Source organism: Aphis gossypii, chromosome 1 (genome assembly GCF_020184175.1).
Source record: "Aphis gossypii isolate Hap1 chromosome 1, ASM2018417v2, whole genome shotgun sequence".
Taxonomy (NCBI): Eukaryota; Metazoa; Arthropoda; class Insecta; order Hemiptera; family Aphididae; genus Aphis; species Aphis gossypii.
In genome coordinates, this window is record NC_065530.1 from 30,414,746 (window position 1) to 30,435,834 (window position 21,089).

General features: G+C 29.8%; 1 protein-coding gene and 1 long non-coding RNA gene across 3 annotated transcripts in view; one reads left to right on the top strand and one right to left on the bottom strand.

The window, feature by feature from the left end:
• LOC114120181 (protein-L-histidine N-pros-methyltransferase) overlaps positions 1-21,089 on the top strand; it is a 108,146-nt gene that overhangs the window by 76,869 nt on the left and 10,188 nt on the right. The window lies entirely within an intron of this gene.
• On the bottom strand, positions 19,207-19,896 carry LOC126549358 (uncharacterized). The gene is made up of 2 exons (XR_007603493.1): positions 19,598-19,896; positions 19,207-19,501 (listed from the first exon to the last, which is right to left on the bottom strand). It is a non-coding gene; the product is annotated as an uncharacterized LOC126549358 (long non-coding RNA).

Genomic DNA, 21,089 nt, shown 5'->3' on the forward strand with positions numbered 1-21,089 from the left:
TATATTATTATGTGTAATCATAGTCCATCATAGACGAAAATCGGATTGTTTTTTTTTTTGTCTCTGTCGAATAACGGATCTATAATTTATATTAGACAGTTGGACGTGCTTAAAAAAAAAAAAATCAATAAATAAAAAGATGGTACGATAGATTGGAATGGGCGAAAATAAACAAAATTAATAATAATAATAGTTTTTTATGTTATGTACATGCAGCGTATACATATACATACAGTGATAATTACATCAATGGCAATATATATAGACTTACTCGCGTATATATTGTAACATTATTTTAGGTACAAATGATTACCTAATCAGCTCAAAATCCTATATGAACGAAAATCACAGACTCTAAATGACGCACGTCTACACACGCATACGTAATTTATGCATAATATATACCTGTGTATTCGCGCATCTCATCATAACGAATATGTGAGTAGACACATACATTGTCGGTTCGATATAATTACCACTGGTCCAGCGTTGCGGTTACAATCTTATAGACGTGTTCGTGTCTACACACATACATTTCTATATATGATTAATGTATAATTACCTATATTATATATAATGTAGATATTCGTGTAGTATATTCCCACAGAGTAGTGATGTTATATTTGAACAAAGACCAATTTCGAGCATACTCCAACTCGACCATATTTACACGAGTAATTTATTTTTACTTTTATTGTTAAATCGCTACATAACAGTGTTTCAGTTAATTTTTTGTAGAAACAAAATGTTTGTTTAGACGGTTTCCTTCTACTTCGCTGCACTTAGTTTTTTTAGAATATTATAATTATAATTTTTTTTTTTACCGATGCTTTCATTTACTTATCATTTTATATACATATAATATATATATATATACATATTATAATATATTGTTTTTCAGTCATATATTATAATGTATAATATAATTTATATGTCATAAATATACAAGCACACCTACAGCAATAAGCTGTGTAGAACGCGTATAACTATACTACAAGCCACTAGTCATATCGCGAACCTCAAGCTTGTTCATTGTTCAAACGTTAAAAGCTCTTAAATATAACATTGTTAGATCTTCCTCTGAATTTAATACGGCAAATATATTATATTTGTATGTTTTATACGTTATAGCTATTGAATTAGCATAAAATCTATATCATCTCATCATACATCATCACCACTGCAACAGCATATATTAAATATATTCTGATAAAAATATATTAAGAGTTAAGACAGATATATATATAAATAATGATTATAGGTACCTACAAAATGATATGTTATCAAAGTTCAACGGCTAGTGCGTATGTATTGTAGTTTTTTTTTTGTTTTTTGAATGATCGCTTGTGCCAGCAACACTATACGTCATATAAAATCATCGGTTTGCAGAGCTTACCAAATTTGATTTAAATTTAGAACTAAAAAAAAAATCATCTCGCTGATACTCGCGTATCTCATCTGCGGTCCCTAATAACATGATATATCACATTATAATCGACTTTATTCGTCCTACCTACATTGTATTAGTACGTCGGTCGCGTACGCGATATTCGATAGTGGAAAACAAGTAGGAATAATAAAGATTTAATTACTCGCGACGACCATAACAATATTATTATCGTATAATGTAGTCGTTATACATAATAATATCGTATTATAATGCGAACATAGCGTGTACGCACGTCTGCAACGTGTATCGGATACGGTCGAAGCATCGCCGTCAATAATTATCATTTATAAGGAATCGGGTGGCATTAGGGAGAGGAAAGTACAACACGATGAAAAACAGTCAGAATACGGCAAACCGATCCTTTTGCCGAATATAGTTAATATTTATAAGTTGACTTATGTTATACATGTACCTACGTATTTCGCGTATTATCTGTATGTGCCTATAGTCATTTATTTATTTACTATATAATATATTATCTATAAATAAAATTGAATGTTTCTTTCTTTCTTTCTTTCTTTCTTTTTTTTGTCCTCTTTAAACTTAAAACCTACTGGACCGTTTTCAATAAAAGTTATATATCAATAGATTCTTTGAGACTTAGAAGAGAGTTTGAATAACTTCGTTTTTTAACCCATATATAGGTCAATGTATGAATATATATGAATTTACACATGCATTTTGTTTTGATTCACGAAAATCATAAATTGTTTTGTTTATACATAAGGTTGCAATTGATTACAGATAATAAAATGGTGTTATTGTATTACGATAAGATATAACTTTCTGCGTGTATCATATTTTCATATTTATATTTTTTGATTAAGGCTAATAAATGTAAAATTGAAAAACAGCTATTATATATAAAAAGCAAATTATTATATACTAAAAAACCCTGTGACAATTTTGACAAAAAGCAATTGAGAATATTCTACTGAAGCAAAATGGAAACAACGTTAATACGTTATGGATAGATAATCAACTAATACTGCAGATATTATTTGAGTTATAATCATGTACCTATTAACATATTGTATACAAATTCACAGTTTCTGATTAATTGCCAATTGGTATCAAATTTTGAAAATTATTTAGGATGTCGGACAATTCGTAAGAGTATTAAAATATACTTGACCTGCAAATTTTGGTGATGCGAGAAAGGTTTGAATAATACATTGAACCAGGGTGGCTTATTATCGTTGTATTAAAATGATAAGAAGCACGTAGGTATTTACTTACGCTTGTAATTGGTTATAGCACTTACACTTTAAAATACATTCTTCACTTCGTTCAGAATCTAAAAAAAATTACTCATCACTATCCGCCGTAGGTAAAAAACAAAACAGGGGTTGTTCATCTCGATTTTCCTCCACGGCCAACGCCTAGTAATACAGATAGTAATATATAAATTATATTTGTAAACAACACGACGGCTCGCAGGTCGTCTGCCGCTCATACCCATAAGACTCGCGGTATTAAGCGATGTAATAAGTACCTATATATTATTTTATATTATATTATAATGATGAGGCCACCACCGAGTCCAGCGCAGGACGGAAAGCAAAAGCGAATTATTTATAATATACGGATATACCTATATAGTACGTATATACATTATTATTATACATACATTACGATTGCTACGGACTGCTCGCAGGACTCGGGTAACGTCTGCAGTCTGAGCTCGACGTCGCGCGTCGTCGTCGTCGTCGTATTGTCGTCGCCGAGCCCGAGGATTGATCGGTCGCATTGATTTTTATACATATTTATATATATTATTTTATATTATGTACCTGATGTACAAGGACACAAACGTGTGTGCGTACGCCCGCCTGGACCGCGGTCGCGGTTCGTTAAACCCATGACTTGAATAGATAATGCCCCGCCGATACGTATATTTTATAATATGCCTATAATGCTGTATACATATGCATATAATATACACTCGAGTTTTTATTTTAATACGCCTGTCTATATATATACGTCTGTGTGTGTGTGTGTGTGAGGGAACGCCCACGAGTCTACATAGATACATATATATATTATGTATTATTCGATAAAAAAAAACCGATAATAATAAAAAAAAATGTGTTAATGTCGTCCGATCGATTATAATTTGATTATGTAATGCGCCCGTTGAGCTCGACGACGGGCCGACCGCGCGTAGATTTTAGATTACAATATATATATATATATATATGTATGCATTGAAGCGGCGTATAGCACGAGTACATATATTATAATATATATCAGTATCGACTTGCCTACCGGAAGCGGCCTGTGTATATGCACGTATATATATGCGTATTATTATTATTAGGAGTGTGTATATGTGATGTGCCTCTGCGACTTTGACTTTATATATACTTCCGGACACCGCACCCTCTGGGAAATCGCCATTATTAATCGTACAAAGGTATTATGATAAACGGATAAGCGCGTGCGCGGTGAAATTGAATTTTATTATATCCACGAGAGTTATATTTTTATCGATTTCAAAAAAAAATAAAATAACGTAATTATTTATAATATTCTCGATTATAATAATATAATATCCTATATACCTCGCACCACCGTATCGTAAGTATAAATGTATAATACAAGTACTCGCGAGTCGTGATATATACGTACCTTATAGGTATGTCTGAGCGATGGCGCGTCTCGTGTTTTACGGCCGTTTCGACTCTTTGCCTGCAGTGTAGGTACCTATACACATAACAATATGATTTAATGTATATATAATATATGGGCACTTTACAGAGGGATTCTTTTATCGTCAATACTAAACGATAATCATATCATGGAAAGTATAGATTTTTTTTTACGTTTAAGAACGTACAGTCATTATATACGTTTACATATTGTTTTACATATTTTTATAGTTATATCATTTAATTATCAGCATATTATGTTCTTAAATGCAATTTTTTTTCATGTTCATTTCATTCCGCCCCTAGGGCCTAGATATTGCCCTGTACACGATAAGGCAATCACTCTGTATAATATATTTATTATATCGATACGATTTTATGTGCAGGGTTTATATAATATATAGGTATATAAGTTGTTTGTGTAAATTTAGGTGGGTACTATATATTTGGTTTGAGAATTTAATAACACGCAACGGTGTGCTATAAACGGATGTCGATTGATTTCCGATCATTAATCGGTTTTGCAACAATACACGTTCCTCATACAACATTGACTCTACACAATGTTTAGTTGTTGTAGACATTGTTTATTTATTTTTTCATTTATTTTTGATCGGGTTCGTATTTAAAGTACTAATATTGTTTATAGATTGTGGAATCAGGACGATTAAAATTTACACTTTTCACTTATTTATGTATGCACCTATATCCATGAAAATAATTATGATTTGTATATGATCAATAAATCCACGATCGTGTATTTTTTTTTTTAAGTGTTTTTAATCATTTATGTCTTCTTACGAATGCGGCCCTTTTTTAATGAGGCAGGTAGTTCGCTGCCAAAAAAGTTTGAAAACTCCAAACTCCTGCATTATAGGGTGCAATATATGTTTTTCTTATCGTGAATCAAGTGCTATAAGTATTATTTGTTTTTAAACTTTGAGGTTAAAATTAAGTCCTATAATTTCTAAATAAGTTACTACAAGGTGATTTTGTATCAACAAAGAAAATACAATCATTATATTAATACAATCTCATAACGTAGGCATATAGTCAAATGTTAAATATTTTGTGATAATACATACCTACATCATCATATAGTACGTGTCATTCAATTACGCCTTGGTATGTACCGCACGTCTTCACAGATAAATCTATAAAAGTTTGAAACTCCTTCAGTTTGGAAATAGTTTTCCCAAGAAAGACATACAATAATATATGGTCACACAAATTGGGAGCAAAAAAAAAACGTCATCATGGCGTAAATATCCGCCACCATAATATAGGTACATGTATACTTTTCATTACATCGTGAAGTGTAAATATAGTATTAATTAGATATGTTTATCAATATAATATTCAACATTGTTTGGAAATAAAAAATTCAAGTACACAACAATACTTATTCCTCAACAGTATTATGTTCAATTATTTTTTGTTCAGGACTCATATATCTTATATACACTTATATATCAATATTTAAAAACTGCGATAGTCTATAGAGTCTATAAAGAGTACGAAACGGTACATTTTCCACATTTCGTCGACGGTAAATACCCGACTTCACTAAATTCCAACAGGATGAAACACAACATTTCGTGAAATTAAGTATAATATTTTTTAAATTTTATAATAACATTTAAACGAATATTAATGACTGTATACGACTGTATACTTTGTATGAATACACATATAGGTATTTCATAATAATCATATCATACGAGTATATCGCAGGTCGACCCAACTCTTCGTAAGTACAATCTATAGAAGGCGACAATAATTTTTTGTAAGTATGTAATAGTTGTAGGAACCTACATTTATTTCGATTTCACCCCCCCCCCCCCATTATTAGGCAATTATTTATAAATATACATTCTCTCAATATTTGTTATTATTTTAATTTGTTTAGCCGCTCGTCCATACCTTAACGATAATGGATGTTAATCACTACTATACTACAGCCGCTGCCGTCGTCTGATCTTTGGCTATTAAAATATTTTTGTTCGTCTAAGATAATATATTACGCATATATACATGTTTTTGATGTACCTACACGACAGACACATCTCTAGATCTTTTTTTTTATGTAAAACTCGTTTTGAGAGGAAAAAATCCCTATTGTGTGCATACGTTTCTATACTTACAAATGCAAAAATATCAATTTGTATGCGATGAATAAATAACAGCAGATAATTCGTATCAATAATAAACATAATATATATAATATATATGCGTGTTTTCATTCAGAGTGTAAATATTTATCATCCAATCAATTTAAAAGTATAAAATTAAGTATTATCTGCTCAAAAATCAATTATTTTATAACATTTATTATCATTATTTTTTTTAATGCGTTATTTTTTCTAATAATCTTTCAACGCTTGTTTTTGTTGTTAAATAAATCGGATATTACCAAACTCTGCAGTTTTTGATTGTTGCTTGATCAATAAAATTATTAAATATTTTATAATATAATAAATACATAGGAATGTACTTCCTGTTTTTCATCGCTACACAATTATTATTTTAATTGATAAGCTCATGAAACCATGTGTTGCTATTTTGTTTTCTGCAGCAATCACACGCTAATCACTTTTTTTTAATTATTCATTTCTTGGCAATCCAAACAGGTATATTAATATAGCTTAAAAATAATTATTTAAAAACGCCTAACATCTTGTAAAAAAGAAAAAAAATTAATCTGTTATTATATGTATGGTACTGATGATATAACATAATATGTTTTTGTAAAACCATTCATTAGATACTTGTCAATAAGTACATTACTCCATATTATTATATATTATTAGACAATACAAAGCAATGTTTTTAAATGTTTTAATGTAGACCATTGATATTTAACGTAGGAAAATAAATACATCATGACATACTTACGATTTACCATAATATTATACTCTTTGTGAACTTTATTTTATTCAAAAACATTTGTACAATAATTTATATCAATAATCATGTTACAAAAGGCAAATAAATAATAATAATAACATTTTTAAAGCCATGTATATATTAATATTATAAAGAGAAACTTTTCGAAGATATTTACGGTAAACAGAAACCTATTGCCCAGGAGACTTTATTTATTTTGTATATGCATATTTATATGTATGTCCCTCTTTCCCTTATTCAACATAAATTTTACAAAACCAATTCAAATGGCAGTTTTAATAAATATATATTATACATACAGTGCAGAAAGAATAATATAATTCGTTACAGCGATTGTATTGTTTCAGTTTCTGCAGCGTATATTATTATACCATGATATTGTAATCAAACTTTGTCAACAAAATATTATGAAATTAAAATTATGCCTGCCTAATATAACTCAATATCAGTAAAAAATAAACCACGCGATTTTTGTGCTCATAATATTACGTTATTATTATTGTACCTACCATTGTATTTGTATCGATTTTTCATCATCGCGAGCATCGGTCGAAATAATATACATCGCCGTGGGTATAAAATTGAATTTTCTCACGATTAAAAAAAAAAAAAATGTATACAATTTTAAAAAACTTTAGACGTTTCATACATATATTATACTTAAATAGTTATAGCGCAGAGAAGTTAAACAAAGTTATTGAACTAAAACTAGCATATAATAATAAATTATACATATAATATGTATGTACAAGTTGGGTCAGCCAGGCGGGTAGGTATGTGCGTGCATCGTGCTGCAGTTGTACTCGAAGACGGTTGCTCATCGAATATTATAATATTATATGTACGTTGGACATAATAATAATTTCTTTATAAATATATATATATTATATTATACAATTAAATTGTGGACATTTTTCCAATGCAGTACGGCTATACCTGTACAGATATATCATGTATTATAGCCATTATGGTATATATAAGAATGTATATAAGGTTTAATGTAAGGTATATATTATAACAGTTTATAATGACAATACTCTCCTAGACAACGATAAAAATAATAAATATTACCAAACGGTTTTCCGAACCAAAATAAACGTCACTGTGCATCTGCGCATCAATCAATAGAATGTCATCCACGATGAATAATAATGTAAAATATAATAATGAATAATTTCCAAATAATATTTATATTTTAAAAATATTATAATCGTTTAGATCTGTTAAGTCTACAAATATCCCAAGTAACCTTCTAAATTCAAACCTGCGAATTTATAAGTCTTCATTAAATAATTTTCGTGTTGTTATTATGAAAAAAAAAACAAACCTTTAATCTCCGCGGTTTATTCGTCATAGTTCTAATAGCCTAATACGCATTAATAAGATATTAGCGTAATTATATTTGTTTTCCTCGTCTGACCCTTCAACCCTTGTGCAGCATAAATAAAACGCATTCACTTAAACCTTTTTTTATAATCCATAAGTTGAGTCAAAGTAAAATCACTTAATTATAGAGCATAATATTTTTTAAGAGTTTAAGATATCGGTTTCATATTTTATTATTATTACTACTTAAATATAAAAATAATGATATTAAACTATTTTGAGACAATATTTAAACAGATACATATGTCCCTACACGGCAAATTGAAAATATATATTAATATTTTCATAATATTTGAAGAAGATTTATAAATATTTTGGATAAAATATGTTGCTATATTATTTTGAAGTCAAATATTTACTAAAGTAAAGGTACTAAATATTTAAATTGTACTATTAATATTTAAGTAATACGCATATTTAGGTAGATATTATATTATTATGCATTTAAAGTTGCAATAAAACTGAGTCAGCTGTATTGTTGACTGTTATCTTATATTGTAGTCCCATAACGTCCATATTATAACTATACTCGCGACTGCATTAATTCAACACAATTAATATCCAAAGAATATCTGACCAACGATCTGAGCTACTCTCATTTACGGGTTGGTTATAATATTTTTGTTCTTTACTATCTGCTTAAAATTTTATTAATAACTAAAAAAAACTATAGTTTCTGTAGCCGATTAATGTCTATAGTTTACTTATCATTATTAATTTATATAAGATGACTTTATACTACTTGCCATCTCGACACGAAAAATCACTAGGTACTTACAATATAATCATAATTTATAGTAATAAGTTTGAACCATAGGACAGTCGATGTCTAGGTATATGTTTTAGAATAAATAAATAATATGTATTTTATGTAAAAAAGTATTTCATTTTACCGAAACGAATTATCATAGGTGCAACATAACAGATTAATATTAAAATAAACATGACATATTTTACTAATTCTAGTGAAATTCCCATGTGATTATATGAATGGCCATCCCTTATTGGTTCTAGTACGATCATCGCTCTGATCCCGTTTAACCGTGTCTACAACTTTCTCCATAAAAGTGAAGTAATAACTCGAATTAAAAATAGAAAATTCCACGACATATCGATTAAGCTGTGGCTATTAAAAAATTAAATTATCACACAAGTCTTCTAATTTTATATACAGATAAATAATATAAGAAATATTCGTTAATAAATTAATTTTAGTCAAAATAACATGTACCTACCTAATTAAATATATTAATACATTAAAATTGCTTTTAATATTTATTACCAACTAATAGCTGTGTAGCTATAGATTACACACATATATAATTTAATTTAAGTCTAATATCACTTGATCGCGCCCAGAAAACGAATATTCTTTTTATTTTTTTCTATGATTGCTGCAGACTTGCTAAAAAACATTTAAAAAATGATTTTGCGTGAATGCGTTTTGTTTCCGTTGCTCGTTAACTATATAAAAAGAGAAGACATACAGTGCGCCGCCGATGTCTGACATCGTCTTAACTCTTAAGCGTTCGATTCGAAAACTTATGTATATAGCCCATAGGTATCGCGTATTAAATCAAAACACTCGTGGGCGTACACCGTGTGTAGTATATATTTAATTAACTTGCTGATCTGTTCGATCGATGTAAATTAATACGTTTTTTAAGCATAAATAATGTATCGGGGCGTGTTCGTTAACACTATAGTATATAGTATGTAAAATTATATTATCATATTATGTATCGCGTATCTCTTCCGCGCCTTTGAAGTAAAATATGATTCCCGCACGAGGTTCTATGTGTACTTATATATACAGTATTATTACGATGACTTTTCGAAACTCATTCGTCCGCGTTTATGGTATCCTGACGTACGTTTTTCTATATACATATACGTAGTTATACTCGAGGGTTATAAAAATTATTATACATTCGCAGTGGCTGATGGATGATGACGATTATATTATATATTATATGCATTCAGACTTCGCATTAATGTTATAGGTACATTCAATCATTATGTTATTATACTCGTACGCGCATATACCGCATAGGTATATTGTGTTGTGAAAATTAATTCGTGAACTATATGTATTGCGACCTACCTATGCGCGTGAAGATACCTAAACATATTATAATATGTTATACGTGAATGGAAAATAGATCAATCGGACGAATAATACGAATAGTAAGTGTATAATAATTTTAACGAACAAATAAAATTGTTAATACCTACGCCGCCGGTGCAAGATATAGCCACACTGCAGTGCACTCACGCGCACATATAGTATAATATAATACTGTAATGTGTTATGTGTATGAGAATCTATATTGGTGGACCACCACGAAGGACCCGATTGAGGTGCTAATCATATATTCATCGAGAGAGTCGGTGTTTGTGTAGCAGCAATAATAATATATAATATTATTATTATAATAAATGAATAATAAAATTAAATGTGTCTATTTTATTTCGATTTTAAGTTGTGTGTGTGTATAATATAATACGATATAGTATATCCCACCGACCACCGTGTTCACGAGCATTTCGGTCAAACTTGAGCTCGTACAATAATTAATATACTATACTAATAATAATAATAATAACATAGTATGGGTGTGCCGTAAAATCTTCCAGTGAAGTGTTTTATGCATTACGTTACAATAATAATAGTATATATTATAATACTATAATTTATGTATGCGGCACGTCAATGTTCCATTGTGTTGTATTAATCTTTATTTTTCTACCGGTTTTAAATCTAAATTAAAGCTCCTACTGAAATAGTTATATGTATATATTATCTGCATAATTTATACATATGTATAAACATAAGAATGTGAACAGAAATTTCTTCGATTCATGTACAGTCGTTTCGTCATCGGTCACGACTCAGAACAGTCAGAAATTCAGAATTCATATAGATACATGCAAGAATACGAAGTATATCTTATATTAATTTTGCTATTTTTTTTTTTTTTTTTTAGAAGATCATATTGATTTGTGTAGTTAAATACTTAAATGTTTACGATTTTTTTTTTTATTTCTTCGGGTGCCTACGATAATATTATTTTTGTCTTTATCGAGTAGATTGAACCGTTATTTTTCAATACCTGTTTAAATAATTAATCCCATGTTTTGTTTACCAGTCGACTTATCAGATGTATTATAGTCATAACAAATATTTTATCCAAAAACATCAGTAATTTTGCAGAAATTCAAATTTCAGTAAACATTTTATAATCGATCACATTTATCATATTTTGCCATTTTTATTACATGTTGTTTCATCTTATTTAGGTACCTAGGACAGTTTTAAGTTTATACTTTTTAGGAGATAAATTTAATATAGGTAGGTACATATAAATATTATTGCTATTCCAAGATAATATAATTCACAAAAAAATTGTATGACAATTGTTTTTGTTTATAGATTTTTGTAGTACATACAGCTTAAAAGTCAAAAGATACACAACCTCAAATCAAAAAATTTAATTTTTGCTGAGTATACTATAAAATCATTCTTATTAAATAATATTCTGATAATTCTTTAATATGCTTTTAGTTTTTAATTAATTTTAACGAGAACAGTGACACTTATTGTGACATCAAAATATATATCGTATATTATTATAGTGTCAGTATTTAATATTACACCGAGAATCTCGACTTATTAGTATCTGCTGTCAATTTAAACGAAGTCAATTAATAATTACACAATCACGTTTTACATTCATCACGACGCTTTTGAATATATGTATCTTAATAGTTGTTACTTATTAGAATGAACTCTTTTAAGTAGTTTATAATTATACCTACTTGGCTACTAATTTATAGTAGAACTTATAATTAAATGTCAATATCTATTGTTTAGGTGATGTAGTAAGAATTTATTTTGAAACAATTAATAACTTTAAGAAGTGTAATAAGTAAGTATAATAACTATTTTACGCGTAGAAACTTTTAACTTTTAAGCTAAAACTATGTGTTTCGTAATTACTTATATTTAAATTTACTATGAAATCAATATTATAACTACCTATGTATACATAGGTATATCTAGTATAGGTATATATCTAATATTCTAATGCATAATTTTTCATTATTTTTTATGTAGTATTATCATTTTCTTATAGCTTGATAATATTTTCAAAAATGTTAGGCTCCTTATAAGTTATTTATAGACATAACATTTTTTTTATAGGTATGGTTATAGAGTATGATGATTACATTTTCATTCCTCAGTAAAAAAATCTTAGAAATTTAATTTAAAATTTATAGCTTAATTTTTTTTTTTTTAAGTATTTTATGTTTAAACACATGATATTTGTCGAAATTATGAAAAATGGAAAATTATTTTATAGTTTAAAATCTTTATTCATAATTTTGACAATATTGATACTTTAAATAACTTTCGAGACAAAACTCGCTAGTCATCATGTTATATAAGTAAGGATTCTTATATATATTTTAAACATCGTGTGTTAGTTACAAATAACAATATTTTGTTCCGAATTATGCGTTAATAAGTTTATAAAAATAATTAAAGACACATTATATTTGAATTAAAATATACTTTGAATTACATTCATCTTTTCTACTTTCATTCATCACGTTGTTCGTATTGATTACTTTAAATCTAAGTATATTTATACTATAAATAAATGTCTTTAAAAATGGTTTTACCAATTATTATGAAATATTTGTTAATTAATTTATATACATTTCTAAAATGTTCAAATTAACATATATTCCATACTAATTTTCTCACTGGGAATCTGTTATAATTATTACACACACAGTTAAAGAACACAAAAACTACACGTTCAAATTTTGATTTAGATTCATAAACATTTTCAAAAAAGAAATTTATTTAACAATTTACAGAAAACAGGGATTTTTTCATTTGAAAAGAAAGTAGCTGATATTGCCATAATACACTATCCTTTGATGGTATGGTAATCCAATGATTTGCAAGTATATCCCTGCAGATACGTATAGACTCCAGAAACAATAATTTGAATAAGTATAAATATATCATCTTTATAGCTATTTAAGAGAAAAGTCGGAATGAGCACTTATGACGATTGCCCTTGTGTTTAAAATTATATGATCACACTTATAACTTCAAATCTAATCACAGCGCACGAACGTGTTTAAGGACTATAATACAATGTTATATATATACAAGTATGTCGAAACAATTTTTGATATTGTAGCCATTGGAAACGTATACTATACGTTATTATTACATATATATGTATACTGTACAGCGGATATTGAAATGAAAAATAAAAAACGAACGTGTGAAGATCACGTCGAGAGCAAAGCGTGTATAATTAAAACCGTCGTACGCGTCATATTATATATATTATGAGAAAAAAATTAATTAAGCACGCATTGTGTCCACGTCGTTAACAATAACAATAACAATAATAATAATAGTGATAATAACGATATAATAATAGTAATAATAATGAAAATATTGTGCGCGGACAACGGCTAGAATACACGTATACGACGACCTGCCGTATATATATATACGTGTCATAATCGAGTATATATATATTATGTAGGTACTACCTGTACACTCATATATCTATATAATATGCTCACAATATAATTTATATATAGGCAAACGCGCGTGTGTATGGAGTGTATATTCCACCACGGCCGAATGAATGAAACGCGAGCAACTCGCTGTATATATATATAGATATAATATATTTATATAATGTTCGTGCTTGTACGATGAATGTATACGTACAGATGATAGGTACGAGTCTCTCGCGATTTCATTGAAGAGACTCGGACAGACCAGCTCTTCGGTCGGTGTACGACGACGAGGTATAAATAATCGTTATACGCGAAGAACGGAAACGGCGAAAAGTCTCCATTGTCGTCGCTCCCGCACCAGTACTCGAGTGTATAACGACGATAATATATTATTTATACTACAGTATAATGTACAGTGCGTGTACCTACTTATACGCACACGCTTGTATATATATATATATATTCGTACGAATAAGCGTCGTCTCGGCAGGATAGGACAATATACATGTACTGCCGCTGCGGAGATTGACGTGATTGACATCTGTGATGGGTCCACCTATGGCTTCCGATGCTTGCGCGCTGCTACCGTATAGTCGTTTGTCGAGATGATTATTATTAAATGGAAAAACTTCGCATACGCGCTGATACCGTATTTTATACACAATACGTCGTCTAATCTATAATAGATTATTGTATATGATACAAATATACAATTATAAACCGTGCGTATATATGTATGTATATACTGTGCTTGTAAGACGAATCGGTGATGTAATAATATTATTAGTGCTTGTTTGTTATAATATTAAAAGATATCGAGGGATAGTGAAGAGCAAGTTATAATATATAGGTACGTTTTAAAATTACTCAGGTAGGTACCTACAGAGATTGTTCTGCATTGACGATCAAATTTACACAAAAACGTAGATTTTTATACAGGTACGTCTTCGTTGTTGAGCGTTTTGTTGAATTCTTTCGGGGGAGATGCTGAGCCCCCGAAATTTCCAACCCTGCACGACCGCCTACAGTCGTAAATCATGAACAACAATCAATTTATAACTATGGCAATTCTACAGCGAACCAAAACGATACAATATTAATACATCATTATTTAATATATTTTATGATCTATTGCAAGTTCTACAATATTTTTTAAAGAAGTTCATGTAGAGCTCAAACGAAAAGTTTTATCTGAAATGTACACATAATGTCCTGTATATATAGACTGGACATTTTAGGTACCCCTCGGAGAATTCGTTTTTCCAATTCCAGTGAAGATAATTTTAGATTGCACACATAGTTTTTTATCGAAATCTTGAACCCACGCCGGTTTAACCGTTCAAGATCGTTTTTCGAGTGCAACAATTATACTGCGTCCAAATAAAAAATTGATAGTAGGTACACCGTAGCGTCTTAATTAATATTCGGCGGGTTTGAATAACCGCGTCGTTATGTTTTATATTATAATACAGCGTTCCACAATCCACATAATTATTCTATTTTTTTGGCGTCACCTAGTCAAAGTTAGAAACGTGTATATCAAGTTAAGTATATAATAGTAATATAATTAAAATACCTACCTATATTTTCGTTGATATTCGAGTTTCGTTGTTTACTAAATTACCGTAAAATCGATTTTGGTGGATAGTTATATCTACCGATTATTACACTTAATCATAATAATTATCGATTATAAAAGAGAATTAATGTAGTACTCATTATTACTCCTGTAATTTTTGTAATCGACAAACCGATTCGGTAGTATGTTTAATTTTTATATATTGTAGTCATTTCAGTCTCTCAATACAAGACTGCTTAATCACCGGTTGAATTTCGTTTTAATTAAAACAAGGTTGTTATATTATATTGCTCGTTGCCCGCGTAATCTCCGTTTAACGCACTGAAGGCCGCGGAGCGTAAATTCGGGTGATATAGTTTAGGCCGTACCTGTAAATAAAAAAAAAAAAGTACTTATAACGTGCAAGTGCAGACCGATTTAAACTTGAAAATAATTATAGATATAAACTATATAGGTGTAATGATTAAATTTCGTACAATGATTGACTATATAAAATATACGTTAATGTTGTTAAGACCGCGGTTTTGGGAAACATATTTACGTTAAAAGTGTAAAACGCAATTATGCATAAGACATTTTTAATTTGACTATAGATTTTTAACTTAGAAGTAGAAAAAATCGTTAATTCACCCAGTATTTTATACATACCTATAAATACTTATAAACTTATTTTATAATGTTTAATATGTATAGAAAAATTGTCTTTATTCTATTTTTTAGTATACTATTGTCTATTATAGTATATAATATATGTAAATGTACGATTTTATCCATTATATGAGTTCAAGTCGTATTAAGCTATGTACTATTTCTAACGTATTTTGTATTTTTCTTGTGTATATGATATATGTAGCTTTGTATTATATATATAATTACATTATGTGCAGATATCATATTGTCGCATTTCATACGGTCGTTGGACGATAATATTATGTCAATTGTTTCTCTTTTTATCATTTACTCCAGTTCGAGAACGTCTTTATTTTTATTGCGAACTTTAAAGTGCATAAAATCCTATATACATTCGTCCGCGAAACCAACGTTTTTACCGTCATATGGACTATAAAATATATTTAGAGTACAATATACGTACACATATACATATATACATATTATGTGTGTATAAAATGTAGACTTGATTTTTAAACGGTCATATACATATAATAATATTATACGATATAATATTACAATGTCATGTTGAGTGTGTTTCTCGGAGATTATTCGTTCGCGGTTGGTGAATTACGGCGCTGTGGAAATCGTATCGTCAATTTTAGTTTTTTCGACTTACTGTGTAGCTGTGCTGGTTTGACCATAGACTTAAAAAGAAATAGACTTATAGTGGAGAGGGAAAAGGTTTGGGAAGGAACAGTGTAAGAAAAATAAAGCATAAAACTTAGGTCACTATAACCATTAATAGCAAAGAATAAAGAGAGAGAGAGAAAAAAAAATAATTCAAACAAAAAAAAGATAACATTTAACAAAATATATATATGTCATATATGTATATGCAATATCCATAAATATTTGTGATTTTTTTTTATTTTTTAACAATCTTAGCACTTGGCAACGTATATCAGGGTTTAAAGAACGCATATAACTGTACAGTATTTTGGCTTTCGGCACTCGAGATAGAACGAGACCCTATTTATACCTATTACATAGCTATATGTACGAGTAATAAAATGTAAGCATTGTAATATAATACAACGCACAAATTAAATGTAATTTTTTTTTCAATTTCTCCTATAGTCCCATATATTTAGGTATAGGAAATCTACTATCGGTTCAATTATTTTACTTACCTCCAACGTGTACCTATACGTACAGTTCTCGCTTTCATCCCTCTTCTATATAGTAGGATAGGCATTGCGACAACTATAACACCACATAATATAGCTATAACTCTGATCGCACACCCTATACCAATAAATTTTACCATATATGATTTGACTGATATACCGATTTTAAGACGTGTAAAATAATAGTTGTGCGTGTACATATTATATGTTTGGTATAGAGATGCGTGCGAACGCATTCTTTAATTTATTTTATTTTTTTGATTCCCTTCTTTCACATCATTCGTATAGATACGAACTTAATTAAAGTGCCGCGTGCGTCTTACACGTATAAAGTACACAATACTACTACTAACTGCAACTGCAGCTAGTCGCTACTATTAATACAGTACTATACTGCTGCTGCTACTCTTAATAATAATAATAAAATTAGCATAAATCGGATGATCGTTTATTTCTCGTGCGCGCAACCTTATAGGTATATAAACCAACAATATATACATACAGCGTTACGCTATATAATAATAATAATAGTCATATAATACCTATATGGGCTATATGTGTGTATTGTATGTATGTGTTTGTAATGTATATTATCTTACACGGAGTAGGTACACGCAGCTAGTGCAGTGCACACGACGACGATGTGAAATAACTCGGAAAAAGGAAGAAAAAAAATACTTGCCGTTCGCGCGAGCCGATAATAAGGGAGAACTCGCGCGGGCACGCACCTCCCCTCTCGCTTTATTAACATAATATACGTACAACACACGTCTCTATATACTATTACCTTATATTTCTACACACATTGTGTCGCGGCGCGATGCTGCGCAGCTATTGTGTGCGAATATAATAATAATAATACTCGTTCGCGTATATATTTATTATTATTATTATTATTATTATCATTTTACTCGACTTTAACGGCGGCGCTTAAGTATATAGAAACTATACCGCTGTTGTACTGCAACGTTCCTTTGGACGACACATAAACATCGACGCCGTCTATACGTATATAATGATAATATTATATAGTCACTTGTTGTTGTTATTGTTATTCTTTTTCCAAACGCGTTTCGTTCTCTACATGAACAGTATTGTAGCCTCTCACTGTGTTTTCGCACCGTGTTCACTAGTACACAGAAAAAAAGCTCGAGATGTGCGAATTACAAGTAACTATATTTTAAAATTTGAATAATTTGTAACGAACGCGAAAACTTAATGATTTTAAATGGTAACTATCGCGACTTACAAATAACTTTTCTAAGTTATTTAACACGAACACGTGATGAATTGAATTCAATCATTAAAATATTTGACATTGCGCTGGTTTGTATGTGTTTTACATATAGCTACCTATTTTTTTTGGGGGAGGGGGGGGTGATTAAATCTAACCAACTCGTATTAATCTATCAATGTGATTGTTCTTCTAGACTGCATTTTTATATAATATAACTATAACATATTTGTTTGCGAAACTGTAAAAAATACGATATTACAAAATTAATGTGAAATATCGCTTCGTCGGTTCCGGGTTATTTTTTCCCGTAGTGGCGTAGTACGGTGATGTTTAATCGTTTATAAAATAAAACGTTTTATGATAAAAAAAAAATATATATATATGTATAATATAATATAATAGTAGATGATAATAACAAATTAAAACTCGTCGGCCTTAAGAATTAGTTAATATAAAAATGAACTCGGTGGCCGTCGTCCGTTTCACGTGGGCAAAAACGTTTCAGAACATAATGCCTATATAGAAACATTTACACGCGCGCACCTATTACAAATAGACTAATTTAGTCGTAGGTACCCGTATGGGTGTGTAATATATTTATACATCATTACAATCCGTATGTGTAAAATAGCTAAAAACCGTGCGGTCAAAACGTTATTATATTATATCACACTGTATATATATAATATAATGTGTGTAGTTGTAATGCGAATGATTAAATGCGCGATCGTACAATACAAGCCGTCTGGAAACAAATTTTTTTAACGAATATTTTTTCACGTTTATTTTTATTGCTTTTTCTCATCATTACGCGCTTTCTGGTAGCCGGTGTAGAGATGTAAAATCGTGTATTAAATATTTATATACATATATATGTAATATAACTCGCGTAATAACGCGCGTCCGATGCTGCAAGCCGACTTTTATCATCTGTAACTGTACAAAAGAGACGACAAAAATTATATTATGTTGTTTAATTTATCAAACATTACCTACTGTTTACAATTAATAAAAATATTTAATTCATATTACTCAGAATTGACATCGAAAACAGAACGTTGTGGCCCTGTCGCATGGCGCACTCGACGCGTCCGAAACTTTCACGACTGCATAGCCGTCACTACAGCGGTCGAAAAAATATACCCTATTATTATTATCATTATTTGTAGCATAAATATTATAATATCGTAATGCATACGTCGACGACTATCATTCGTACATACGAAACAGCCGAGATAACAGCGACCGTTTGAAAAACGTTTGGCGATGACCGACGACGACGAGACGACGGCCAATTGGAGATGAAAACGCGTCTCGTCCGGTCTCGATGATCGACATATTCTATAGGATTGGGCGAAAAACCGGAAACGAAAATGCGACGTGAGCGCGATAATCATTTCAATATATAACATTCTGCGTATCGCGAGTTATTACAGTTGTGTACATTGCACTTGCTGCCTTCAATACGTCTATAGGTGAACCGCGATAACCTAATTGGTGTGGCGTTTTGATTTCGGACAGCATTAATAAATAATAATTACCATGCATATCCTTCGAAAGAGTGTATGCATAATTATTTTAGGTGTATTTAAGCTATATAAGTGTAATATGTACACTCGCAATGATCAATATGATTTATATATTCACAATAATAATAATAATAATAATCACAACGATATATATATTAAATAATATCGCAATCGACACCGTCGTCGTGACGTGCAACACTACGCTGTATTATACTTAAAATATTAAGGCCGTTTATGTGTATAATATTATGAACATTAAACATGTTAATAAACGCTTTGCGTGGTTTTGTTCCGTATATACTTCATATACAATAATATTTGACTTAACTCGTTTTTTTATCGGAAAAATCATTAACCTTTAATGTACATTAATATTTTCTGTGAATCGGAACTATAATAGTTTTCAAACTTTTCATCGCCGTACTGTGTCTAGTATGTTAAATTAAAATATTGTTATTATCAACACAAAACCCATTAAGGTGAAAAATGTAAAGAAAATAACGAATTTATAAGAAATCACCGCAGCTGCTGCTACGTAATGCATCATAATGTTATACACAGGCTTTCAATGATATGACTATAATTATACGAAATAATAATACAAATATAATTAGCAATTCAAATTTTATAACATAGAAGGTTTGCATATATATTTTTTTTTTTTGTTATTATTATTATTATTATCATTAAAGCAAAGTCAAAGGCCATTGAACGACACAATTGAACTAATAAATATTTACAAAGATTGTAGTTTACATCTGGTACTGTAGGTCCCCGTTCACAAAACGTCTGATTATATTTCAAAATTAGTACTTTATATTCTCTTGAGAATGTTTGCTCTTAATAAGAAATCAAGAATTAACCGCACGTTGCATGGGTCTGGTTGAGATATTCTGTTTTAATGTGGCAAGGTTTACTCTGCGCGATTTCCTTTACTTTTCATAAATCCGGCGTTCAATGAGAATGATTTCCACAGTGGATTTGCAAATCAATAC